Source organism: Aegilops tauschii, chromosome 3, assembly GCF_002575655.3.
Source record: "Aegilops tauschii subsp. strangulata cultivar AL8/78 chromosome 3, Aet v6.0, whole genome shotgun sequence".
In the NCBI taxonomy this organism is placed as follows: Eukaryota; Viridiplantae; Streptophyta; class Magnoliopsida; order Poales; family Poaceae; genus Aegilops; species Aegilops tauschii.
Genome location: NC_053037.3, coordinates 591,235,733 through 591,248,773, shown reverse-complemented (window position 1 = coordinate 591,248,773; position 13,041 = coordinate 591,235,733).

Here is a 13,041-nt window from a genome sequence, read left to right as displayed (position 1 = left end):
TTGTGAGCTGGCGTTGGCCACAAACTCTAGGCTGCCATCGGCCTTGCGCTTGCCTCCTCCTTGGTTCCCCGGGTTATGCTGAGGACCCTTGCCATTGCTGTTCTTCTTTCCCTTCCCTGTCCTTTCATCATCTGAAGGGGGATCCTTGGTACCATCGGAATCGGTGTACTTGACAAGAGCCGCCATTAGTGTACCCATATCACTGCAGTCGCGTTTAAGCCACCCGAGTTTCATCTTCAGGGGCACGAAGCGACAATTCTGTTCCAACATTAAGACTGCAGAGCCGGCATCCATCTTATCTGATGAATGTATGATCTCCTTAACCCGGCGAACCCAATGGGTCGTGGATTCACCTTCCTGCTGCTTACAGTTAGTCAAATCCACAATTGACATAGACTGCCTACAGGTATCTTTGAAGTTTTGGATGAACCGGGCTTTTAGCTCAGCCCAAGACCCGATGGAATTCAGTGGTAGCCCTTTCAACCAAGTGCGGGCAGTCCCATCTAACATCATGGTGAAGTACTTAGCCATGGCCGCCTCACTAACCTCCAGTAGCTCCATGGCCATCTCATAACTCTCGATCCAGGCTGCAAGCTGTAAGTCTGCTGTGTAATTAGGCACCTTCCTAGGGCCTTTTGAAGTCCTTGGGCAGACGCTCATTGCGGATAGCTGGTACTAAACAAGGGACACCCCCGTCCTGGTGGGGATACCCATGTCGACGGAAGTCGTCGGATAAGCCCGGGGGGGGGGGGGTCTGGTAAGCCGTCAATTGTGGCACCTGCTCCGCCTCTTGCCGCACTCTGTCCTAGTCTACGGCGTGGAAGGCTCCGTTATAAGCCGGGCCATGGCCAGGGGGCGGGTCATGGTGTCGGACGTTACTTGAGCCGGTAGCTGAGACCATGTGCCGGCTGTAACTCGGGCTTTGGCCCGGACGGGGGGTCGAGTGGATCCTATCCCAGCTGTAGGAGTACGCCTCCTGCTGCGCCAGTGCCGTCTGAAGGAGTTCCCTGACCCGGCGGGTTTCAATAGCCGTCGGAGAGTCGCCGTCAACTGGGAGAGCCGCCAGCCGTGCGCCGCAGCGACCATGTTCTCCAGCGGGTTATTATAATGACCCGGTAGTATTGGCACGTACTGAGGCGGGGCAGGGGGCACCTGGGGAGGCCCCATCACTTGTGGCCGAATAGGGGTCCCGGACCCGGGCACTATGACCCCTGGCGGGTTACTAGACCCTGCACCTGGTGTGTTGAAGAGGTTGCGTGGATCGTAAACCGGAGGGAGTCGAGATTGGGCCTTTTGATGCCTCCTTCTTAGGACCTCATTGGCCGCGTTTTGATCCATTGTGAGCCGGAAGGACTGCGCTTGAATCAACTGGGTTTGGGCATCGAGAGCCGCCCGCTCCACAGTCATCCTGATCCCTTCCGCTGCCAGATCCTCCTTAGCCTTCACTAGATCCAATTTTAACTGTGCCACCTCCGCATCATGCCGAGCTTGATCCGCCGGGTCAACCGTGGCGGTTAACAGGGCCGTCATCTTGTCCGTGAGATCCATTAGCACTTGAGCCGGAGAAGGTACCGGGTTTCCCGCTCCAGCAGCGGGGTTCTGACCAGGCTGCGCACCAGCCATAAAAACTCCAACCTGACTTGGCGGCTCAAATAGGTCCGGAATACTGTCACCATCGGAATAACCCATGAGCCTGCCATCTTGAAGTTGGTACAACGAGTTTGACTCATCAGTGGCCGACTCGCCGTCAGAACCGGCGGTCGTCTCATCACCAGATCCAGATCGATCAGAGAGTCCTCCATGGATACACCCCACAAAAGCATGCCTTAAGGCAGGCCGGGCCCGGGCGGGTCGCGCGCGCTGAGCCGTCTCGATGAGATCGGCGCAGAGACCCGGCTCAGGGCCCGGCTCACCAATCTTGCCAATGAAAACATGAATTCCGCCGAAGGGGACCCGGTACCCGTACTCAATTGAGCCGGCGTCGGGGCCCCAGTTTGCATCGTCGATGTAGAGCTTGCCGCGACGACTCTTGGTCATCCGGCCCACAGCGTATCCCTTGAGCCCTTCGAAGCTGCCCTTCAAGAACTCAAATCCACCGTGCGCTGGCCCCACGGTGGGCGCCAACTGTCGTGGAATTGTCACGGCAGATGTCCTCGAGTTAGGACTTAGTCGTGGAGCCATCGCAGCTAGGAAGCTTGAAGGGGTTAATGCGGGACAAGGAACACGAGGGTTTATACTGGTTCGGCCCCTTACGGTGAAGGTAAAAGCCTACGTCTAGTTTGAGGTGGTATTGATTAGGGTTACGATCACCAGGGAGCTAAACTGCTATGCCCGGCTCTCGATGAGATTGTTCTTGTCCCTAAACCGCTGCCGGGTCGTCCCTTTATATAGGGAGGCTGACGCCCAGCAGCCCTCAGAGTGCCGGCCGGCTCATAAGAGTGTCCGGCTCGGACTCTCAATCATACTTGCCTTACACCACAAGTTCTACCATAATAATGATTGTAACTACGAGCCTTAAGCCATATCCGGGTCTTAAGCCCATCTCTGGCCCATCATCTTCAAGCTTGGCTCCGGGCTTCTGGCAACGACCATATGAGTAACCCGGCCCCTCCTGGCGGGTGACTCTAAGGTCTATATCCTCAACATGGGGCATTGGTCCCGGTTCATGTGGACCCTTTTGTCCCGGTTCCAGACACGAACCGGGACCAATGGGCCTCGCTCCAGGCCCACATCCATTGGTCCCGGTTCGTGGCTGGAACCGGGACCAAAGGACCTTTGGTCCCTGTTCCAGCCATGAATCGGGACCAATGAGGTGCCTATATATACCCCCTCGCCCGCGAGCAGAGGACTCCACTGCTCTGTTTTTTTGGCCGGCGAGGGGAGGGCTTTTTGGTGCTCTAGCTCACCTCCTATGCACATGAGGTGTTCGATGAAATGCCCGAGCCACACTAGTTAAGCTTTCTCCTCTCCAAACTCGACCTCCAAGCTCCATTTTCCTCAAGATTTGTCTAGGTTTAGCGGTCCGTCACGTCCCGTCCCCGTCTTCACCGCCGTCGATCGCCCGCGCCGATCTCGTTGCCGACACCACCGTGGTGAGCCTCTTGTTCTTATCTTCTTTCTGAAAGGAAAAAAAATTCTTACTTGTATGATTAGATATATACTTGTCTAATTTCCTACTTTTATTATTGCTTGTTATTATATAGTGCGATGGTTTTGGTATCCGCCCCCGTCGGCCCTCGTCCTGTTTATGATTCGGATTTGGTATATATTATCTTTTATAACTATTTGGTTCATTTATTGTTTATGACAATTATGCCGACCAACGTGACATAGATTTTATTTATCTAGGAGGTATGTGAACCAGAAATTTCAACCGACCCTATTGTCGAGAGGTTAAATTTAGTTGAAGAAGAAAACAATTACTTGAAGGAAAAAATAAAAAAATTGAGGAGGAGAAGATGATATTGGAGTTGCATGTTGCGGATGTCGTCGATGATCACAAGGTCAAGATGGATGCAATGCGCTTGAAGATTAGAAAGATTAGAAAATATGCCATTCATACCGAGGCTTGGTATCATCATGCCGTTGGATCAATTGTTACCTTGCTTGCGATTATGATCACATTTGTTGTTGCATTGAAATGTTTTACATAGTTTCAATGTATGGCTTAATTAGATTCTCTGGAGAGCTATATGTTGTTCAATGAGAACTATGTATGTACTTTGGTTTTAATGTGATGATGAACTTCTATTAATTTGATCACTTATCTATTCATGATGTTCTGTAATGGTTTTTGACACACTTAATTATATATAATGCACGTAGATGAACCGGCAATGGATGTACGGTGACAGACACACCTCCGAGTACATTAAGGGCGTGCATAATTTTCTCCAAGTGGCTGAGGCAAACAAGCATAATGGTTTTATGTGTTGTCCATGCCCTATATGTGGGAATACGAAGTCTTACTCTTCGCAAAATCCTTCATACCCACCTGCTTTATAACGGTTTCATGCCACACTATAATATTTGGACCAAGCACGGAGAAATAGGGGTTATGATGGAGGACAGCGAAGAAGAAGAGGACGATGACAACTATGTGCCCCCTGAATACGGTGATGCTGCAACGGGGGAAGAAGCTGCTGAAGATCAAGAGGAACCAGATGATGTGCCCGATTGTGATCTCCGCCGGGTCATTGTTGATGCAAGGAGATAGTGCGAAAGTCAGAAGGAGAAGCTGAAGTTTGATCGCATGTTAGAGGATCACAAAAAAGGGTTGTACCCCAATTGCGAAGATGGAAACACAAAGCTCGATACCATATTGGAATTGCTGCAGTGGAAGCCAGAGAATGCTGTGCCTGACAAAGAATTTGAGAAGCTACTGAAAATGTTGAAGAAGAAGCTTCCAAAGGATAACGAATTGCCCGACAGTACGTACGCAGCAAAGAAGGTCGTATGCCCTTTAGGATTGGAGGTGCAGAAGATACATGCATGCCTAATGACTGCATCCTCTACCGCGGTGCGTATGAGGATTTGAACACATGCCCGATATGCGGTGTTGGGAATCGTTGCATAATTTTAAAATTTTCCTACGTTCACCAAGATGCATCTATGGAGTGTACTAGCAACGAGGGGAAGGGAGTGCATCTACATACCCTTGTAGATCGCGAGCGGAAGCGTTCCAATGAACGTGGATGACGGAGTCGTACTCGCCGTGATCCAAATCACCGATGACCGAGTGCCGAGCGGACGGCACCTCCGCGTTCAACACACGTACGGTGCAGTGATGTCTCCTCCTTCTTGATCCAGCAAGGGGGAAGGAGAGGTTGATGGAGATCCAGCAGCACGATGGCGTGGTGGTGGATGTAGCGGGTCTCGTGCAGGGCTTCGCCGAGCTTCTACGAGAGAGACAGAGGTGTTGCAGGGGAGGAGGGAGGCGCCCAAGGCTGTTGTGTGCTGCCCTCCCTCCCCCCTTTATATAGGCCCCCTGGGGGGGGGGCGCCGGCCCTGGAGATCAGATCCAAGGGGGGGGGGGGGCGCCGGCCAAGTGGGGGGAAGGGGTGCCTTGCCCCCCAAGGCAAGGGGAACCCCCCTAGGGTTCCCAACCCTAGGCGCATGGGGGGAGGCCCAAGGGGGGCGCCCCAGCCCACTAGGGGCTGGTTCCCTTCCACTTTCAGCCCACGGGGCCCTCCGGGACAGGTGGCCCCACCCGGTGGACCCCCGGGACCCTTCCGGCGGTCCCGGTACAATACCGATAACCCCCGAAACTTTCCCGGTGGCCGAAACTGGACTTCCTATATATAATTCTTCACCTCCGGACCATTCCGGAACCTCTTGTGATGTCCGGGATCTCATCCGGGACTCCGAACAACTTTCGGTTTTCCGCATACATATATCTCTACAACCCTAGCGTCACCGGACCTTAAGTGTGTAGACCCTACGGCGGGAGGCATGCAGACATGACCGAGACGCCTCTCCGGCCAATAACCAACAGCGGGATCTGGATACCCATGTTGGCTCCCACATGTTCCACGATGATCTCATCGGATGAACCACGGTGTCGAGGATTCAATCAATCCGTATGCAATTCCCTTTGTCAATCGGTATGTTACTTGCCCGAGATTCGATCGTCGGTATCCCAATACCTTGTTCAATCTCGTTACCGGCAAGTCTCTTTACTCGTACCGCAATGCATGATCCCGTGACTAACGCCTTAGTCACATTGAGCTCATTATGATGATGCATTACCGAGTGGGCCCAGAGATACCTCTCCGTTATACGGAGTGACAAATCCCAGTCTCGATCCGTGCCAACCCAACAGACACAATTATTATGGTCTATGTATTCACACATGTATTACGATTTCCGGACAATACAATTATAGCATGAATAATAGACAATTACCATGAACAAAGAAATATAATAATAACCATTTATTATTGCCTCTAGGGCATATTTCCAACAGTCTCCCACTTGCACTAGAGTCAATAATCTAGTTACATTGTGATGAATCGAACACCCATTGCGTCCTGGTGTTGATCATGTTTTGCTCTAGGGAGAGGTTTAGTCAACGGATCTGCTACATTCAGGTCCGTATGCACTTTACAAATATCTATGTCTCCATTTTGAACACTTTCACGAATGGAGTTGAAGCGACGCTTGATATGCCTGATCTTCCTGTGAAACCTGGGCTCCTTCGCAAGGGCAATAGCTCCAGTGTTGTCACAGAAGAGAGTCATTGGGCCCGACGCATTGGGAATCACCCCTAGGTCGGTAATGAACTCCTTCATCCAGACTGCTTCCTGTGCTGCCTCCGAGGCTGCCATGTACTCCGCTTCACATGTAGATCCCGCCACGACGCTTTGCTTGCAACTGCACCAGCTTACTGCTCCTCTATTCAAAATATACACGTATCCGGTCTGTGACTTCGAGTCATCCAGATCTGTGTCGAAGCTAGCGTCGACGTAACCCTTTACGACGAGCTCTTCGTCACCTCCATAAACGAGAAACATATCCTTAGTCCTCTTCAGGTACTTCAGGATATTCTTGACCGCTGTCCAGTGTTCCTTGCCGGGATTACTTTGGTACCTTCCTACCAAACTTACGGCAAGGTTTATATCAGGTCTGGTACACAGCATGGCATACATAATAGACCCTATGGCCGAGGCATAGGGGATGACACTCATCTGTTCTATATCTTCTGCCGTGGTCGGGCATTGAGCCGTGCTCAATTGCACACCTTGCAATACAGGCAAGAACCCCTTCTTGGACTGATCCATACTGAACTTCTTCAATATCTTGTCAAGGTATGTACTCTGTGAAAGACCAATGAGGCGTCTTGATCTATCTCTATAGATTTTGATGCCTAATATGTAAGCAGCTTCTCCAAGGTCCTTCATTGAAAAACACTTATTCAAATAGGCCTTTATACTTTCCAAGAATTCTATATCATTTCCCATCAATAATATGTCATCCACATATAATATGAGAAATGCTACAGAGCTCCCACTCACTTTCTTGTAAACACAGGCTTCTCCATAAGTCTGTGTAAACCCAAACGCTTTGATCATCTCATCAAAGTGAATGTTCCAACTCCGAGATGCTTGCACCAGCCCATAGATTGAGCGTTGGAGCTTGCATACTTTGTTAGCATTCTTAGGATCGACAAAACCTTCCGGCTGCATCATATACAACTCTTCCTTAAGGAAGCCGTTAAGGAATGCCGTTTTGACGTCCATCTGCCATATCTCATAATCATAGTATGCGGCAATTGCTAACATGATTCGGACAGACTTCAGCTTCGCTACGGGTGAGAAAGTCTCATCGTAGTCAACCCCTTGAACTTGTCGATAACCCTTAGCGACAAGTCGAGCTTTGTAGATGGTCACATTACCATCTGCGTCCGTCTTCTTCTTAAAGATCCATTTGTTTTCTATGGCTCGCCGCTCATCGGGCAAGTCAGTCAAAGTCCATACTTTGTTTTCATACATGGATTCTATCTCGGATTTCATGGCTTCTAGCCATTTGTCGGAATCCGGGCCCGCCATCGCTTCTTCATAGTTCGAAGGTTCACCGTTGTCTAACAACATGATTTCCAGGACAGGGTTGCCGTACCACTCTGGTGCGGAACGTGTCCTTGTGGACCTACGAAGTTCAGCAACTTGATCTGAAGCTTCATGATCATCATCATTAACTTCCTCCCCAGTTGGTGTAGGCACCACAGGAACATTTTCCCGCGCTGCGCTACTTTCCGGTTCGGAAGGGGTGACTATCACCTCATCAAGTTCCACTTTCCTCCCACTCAATTCTTTCGAGAGAAACTCCTTCTCTAGAAAGGACCCGTTCTTGGCAACGAAGATCTTGCCTTCGGATCTGAGGTAGAAGGTATACCCAATAGTTTCCTTACGGTACCCTATGAAGACGCATTTTTCCGATTTGGGTTCGAGCTTTTCAGGTTGAAGTTTCTTGACATAAGCATCGCATCCCCAACCTTTTAGAAACGACAACTTAGGTTTCTTCCCAAACCATAATTCATACGGTGTCGTCTCAACGGATTTAGACGGTGCCCTATTTAAAGTGAATGCGGCAGTCTCTAAAGCATAACCCCAAAATGAGAGCGGTAAATCGGTAAGAGACATCATAGATCGCACCATATCCAATAGAGTGCGATTACGACGTTCGGACACACCATTTCTCTGAGGTGTTCCAGGCGGCGTGAGTTGTGAAACTATTCCACATTTCCTTAAGTGTGTACCAAATTCGTGACTTAAATATTCTCCACCACGATCTGATCGTAAGAATTTTATTTTCCTGTCACGTTGATTCTCAACCTCACTCTGAAATTCCTTGAACTTTTCAAAGGTTTCAGACTTGTGTTTCATTAGGTAGACATACCCATATCTACTTAAATCATGAGTGAGAGTGAGAACATAACGATATCCTCCGCGAGCCTCAACACTCATTGGACCACACACATCGGTATGTATGATTTCCAATAAGTTGGTTGCTCGCTCCATTGTTCCGGAGAACGGAGTCTTGGTCATCTTACCCATGAGGCATGGTTCGCACGTGTCAAATGATTCGTAATCAAGAGACTCCAAAAGTCCATCTGCATGGAGCTTCTTCATGCGCTTGACACCAATGTGACCAAGGCGGCAGTGCCACAAGTATGTGGGACTATCGTTATCAACTTTACATCTTTTGGTATTCACACTATGAACATGTGTAACATCACGTTCGAGATTCATCAAAAATAAACCATTGACCAGCGGGGCATGACCATAAAACACATCTCTCAAATAAATAGAACAACCATTATTCTCAGATTTAAATGAGTAGCCATCTCGAATTAAACGAGATCCAGATACAATGTTCATGCTCAAAGCTGGCACTAAATAACAATTATTGAGGTTTAAAACTAATCCCGTGGGTAGATGCAGAGGTAGCGTGCCAACGGCGATCACATCGACCTTGGAACCATTCCCGACGCGCATCGTCACCTCGTCCTTTGCCAGTCTCCGTTTATTCCGTAGTTCCTGTTTTGAGTTACAAATATGAGCAACCGCACCGGTATCAAATACCCAAGAGCTACTACGAGCACTGGTAAGGTACACATCAATTACTAGTATATCACATATACCTTGGGTGTTGCCGGCCTTCTTCTTGTCCGCTAAGTATTTGGGGCAGTTCCGCTTCCAGTGACCACTTCCCTTGCAATAAAAGCACTCAGTCTCGGGCTTGGGTCCATTCTTTGACTTCTTCCCGGCAACTGGCTTACCGGGCGCGGCAACTCCCTTGCCGTCCTTCTTGAAGTTCTTCTTACCCTTGCCCTTCTTGAACTTAGTGGTTTTATTCACCATCAACACTTGATGTTCTTTTCTGATCTCTACCTCAGCTGATTTCAGCATTGAATATACCTCGGGAATGGTCTTTTCCATCCCCTGCATATTGTAGTTCATCACAAAGCTCTTGTAGCTTGGTGGAAGCGACTGGAGGATTCTGTCAATGACCGCGTCATCCGGGAGATTAACTCCCAGCTGAGACAAGCGGTTGTGCAACCCAGACATTCTGAGTATGTGCTCACTAACAGAACTGTTCTCCTCCATTTTACAGCTGAAGAACTTGTCGGAGACATCATATCTCTCGACCCGGGCATGAGCTTGAAAAACCAGTTTCAGCTCCTTGAACATCTCATATGCTCCATGTTTCTCAAAACGCTTTTGGAGACCCGGTTCTAAGCTGTAAAGCATGCCGCACTGAACGAGGGAGTAATCATCAGCACGCTGCTGCCAAGCATTCATAACGTCTTGGTTCTCAGGGATTGGTGCTTCACCTAGCGGTGCTTCTAAGACATAATCTTTCTTGGCTGCTATGAGGATGATCCTCAGGTTTCGGACCCAGTCCGTATAGTTGCTGCCATCATCTTTCAGCTTGGTTTTCTCTAGGAACGCGTTGAAATTGAGGACAACGTGGGCCATTTGATCTACAATACATAGTGTAAAGATTTAGACTAAGTTCATGATAATTAAGTTCATATAATCAAATTATTTAATGAACTCCCACTCAGATAGACATCCCTCTAGTCATCTAAGTGAAACATGATCCGAATTCGACTAGGCCGTGTCCGATCATCACGTGAGACGAACTAGTCAAGATCGGTGAACATCTCCATGTTGATCGTATCTTCTATACGACTCATGCTCGACCTTTCGGTCCTCCGTGTTCCGAGGCCATGTCTGTACATGCTAGGCTCGTCAAGTGAACCTAACTGTATTGCGTGTGTTCCGAGGCCATGTCTGTACATGCTAGGCTCGTCAACACCCGTTGTATTCGAACGTTAGAATCTATCACACCCGATCATCACGTGGTGCTTCGAAACAACGAACCTTCGCAATGGTGCACAGTTAGGGTGAACACTTTCTTGAAATTATTATAAGGGATCATCCTACTTGCTACCGTCGTTCTAAGCAAATAAGATGCAAAAACATGATAAACATCACATGCAATCAAATAGTGACATGATATGGCCAATATCATCATGCTCCTTTGATCTCCATCTTCGGGGCACCATGATCATCTTTGTCACCGGCATGACACCATGATCTCCATCATCATGATCTCCATCATTGTGTCTTCATGAAGTCGCCACGCCAACGATTACTTCTACTTCTATGGCTCACGCGTTTAGCAATAAAGTAAAGTAATTTACATGGCGTTTATTTAATGACACGCAGGTCATACAAAATAATAAAGACAACTCCTATGGCTCCTGCCGGTTGTCATACTCATCGACATGCAAGTCGTGATTCCTATTACAAGAATATGATCAATCTCATACATCACATATCATTCATCACATCTTCTGGCCATATCACATCACATAGCACTTGCTGCAAAAACAAGTTAGACGTCCTCTAATTGTTGATGCAAGTTTTTTACGTGGTTTGTAGGTTTCTAGCAAGAACGATTTCTTACCTACGTATGACCACAACGTGATTTGCCAATTTCTATTTACCCTTCATAAGGACCCTTTTCATCGAATCTGTTCCGACTAAAGTAGGAGAGACAGACACCCGCTAGCCACCTTATGCAACTAGTGCATGTCAGTCGGTGGAACCTGTCTCACGTAAGCGTACGTGTAAGGTCGGTCCGGGCCGCTTCATCCTACAATGCCGCCGAAACAAGAAACGACTAGTAGCGGCAAGAAGAATTGGTAAACTCAACGCCCACAACTGCTTTGTGTTCTACTCGTGCATAGTAACTACGCATAGGCCTGGCTCATGATGCCACTGTTGGGAATCGTTGCATAATTTTAAAATTTTCCTACGTTCACCAAGATGCATCTATGGAGTGTACTAGCAACGAGGGGAAGGGAGTGCATCTACATACCCTTGTAGATCGCGAGCGGAAGCGTTCCAATGAATGTGGATGACGGAGTCGTACTCGCCGTGATCCAAATCACCGATGACCGAGTGCCGAACGGACGGCACCTCCGCGTTCAACACACGTACGGTGCAGCGACGTCTCCTCCTTCTTGATCCAGCAAGGGGGAAGGAGAGGTTGATGGAGATCCAGCAGCACGACGGCGTGGTGGTGGATGTAGCGGGTCTCGTGCAGGGCTTCGCCGAGTTTCTACGAGAGAGAGAGAGGTGTTGCAGGGGAGGAGGGAGGCGCCCAAGGCTGTTGTGTGCTGCCCTCCCTCCCCCCCTTTATATAGGCCCCCTGGGGGGGGGGGGGGCGCCGGCCCTGGAGATCAGATCCAGGGGGGGGGGGCGGCGGCCAAGTGGGGGGAAGGGGTGCCTTGCCCCCCAAGGCAAGGGGGAACTCCCCCCCTAGGGTTCCCAACCCTAGGCGCATGGGGGGAGGCCCAAGGGGGGCGCCCCAGCCCACTAGGGGCTGGTTCCCTTCCACTTTCAGCCCACGGGGCCCTCCGGGACAGGTGGCCCCACCCGGTGGACCCCCGGGACCCTTCCGGCGGTCCCCGTACAATACCGATAACCCCCGAAACTTTCCCGGTGGCCGAAACTGGATTTCCTATATATAATTCTTCACCTCCGGACCATTCCGGAACCTCTCGTGACGTCCGGGATCTCATTCGGGACTCCGAACAACTTTCGGTTTTCCGCATACATATATCTCTACAACCCTAGCGTCACCGGACCTTAAGTGTGTAGACCCTACGGGTTCGGGAGGCATGCAGACATGACCGAGACGCCTCTCCGGCCAATAACCAACAACGGGATCTGGATACCCATGTTGGCTCCCACATGTTCCACGATGATCTCATCGGATGAACCACGGTGTCGAGGATTCAATCAATCCGTATGCAATTCCCTTTGTCAATCGGTATGTTACTTGCCCGAGATTCGATCGTCGGTATCCCAATACCTTGTTCAATCTCGTTACCGGCAAGTCTCTTTACTCGTACCGCAATGCATGATCCCGTGACTAACGCCTTAGTCACATTGAGCTCATTATGATGATGCATTACCGAGTGGGCCCAGAGATACCTCTCCGTTATACGGAGTGACAAATCCCAGTCTCGATCCGTGCCAACCCAACAGACACTTTCGGAGATACCCGTAGTGCACCTTTATAGTCACCCAGTTACGTTGTGACGTTTGGCACACCCAAAGCACTCCTACGGTATCCGGGAGTTGCACGATCTCATGGTCTAAGGAAAAGATACTTGACATTGGAAAAGCTCTAGCAAACGAAACTACACGATCTTTTATGCTATGCTTAGGATTGGGTCTTGTCCATCACATCATTCTCCTAATGATGTGATCCCGTTATCAATGACATCCAATGTCCATAGCCAGGAAACCATGACTATCTGTTGATCAACGAGCTAGTCAACTAGAGGCTTACTAGGGACACTTTGTGGTCTATGTATTCACACATGTATTACGATTTCCGGACAATACAATTATAGCATGAATAATAGACAATTACCATGAACAAAGAAATATAATAATAACCATTTATTATTGCCTCTAGGGCATATTTCCAACATGCGGTGCATTGCGGTATAAGATCAGA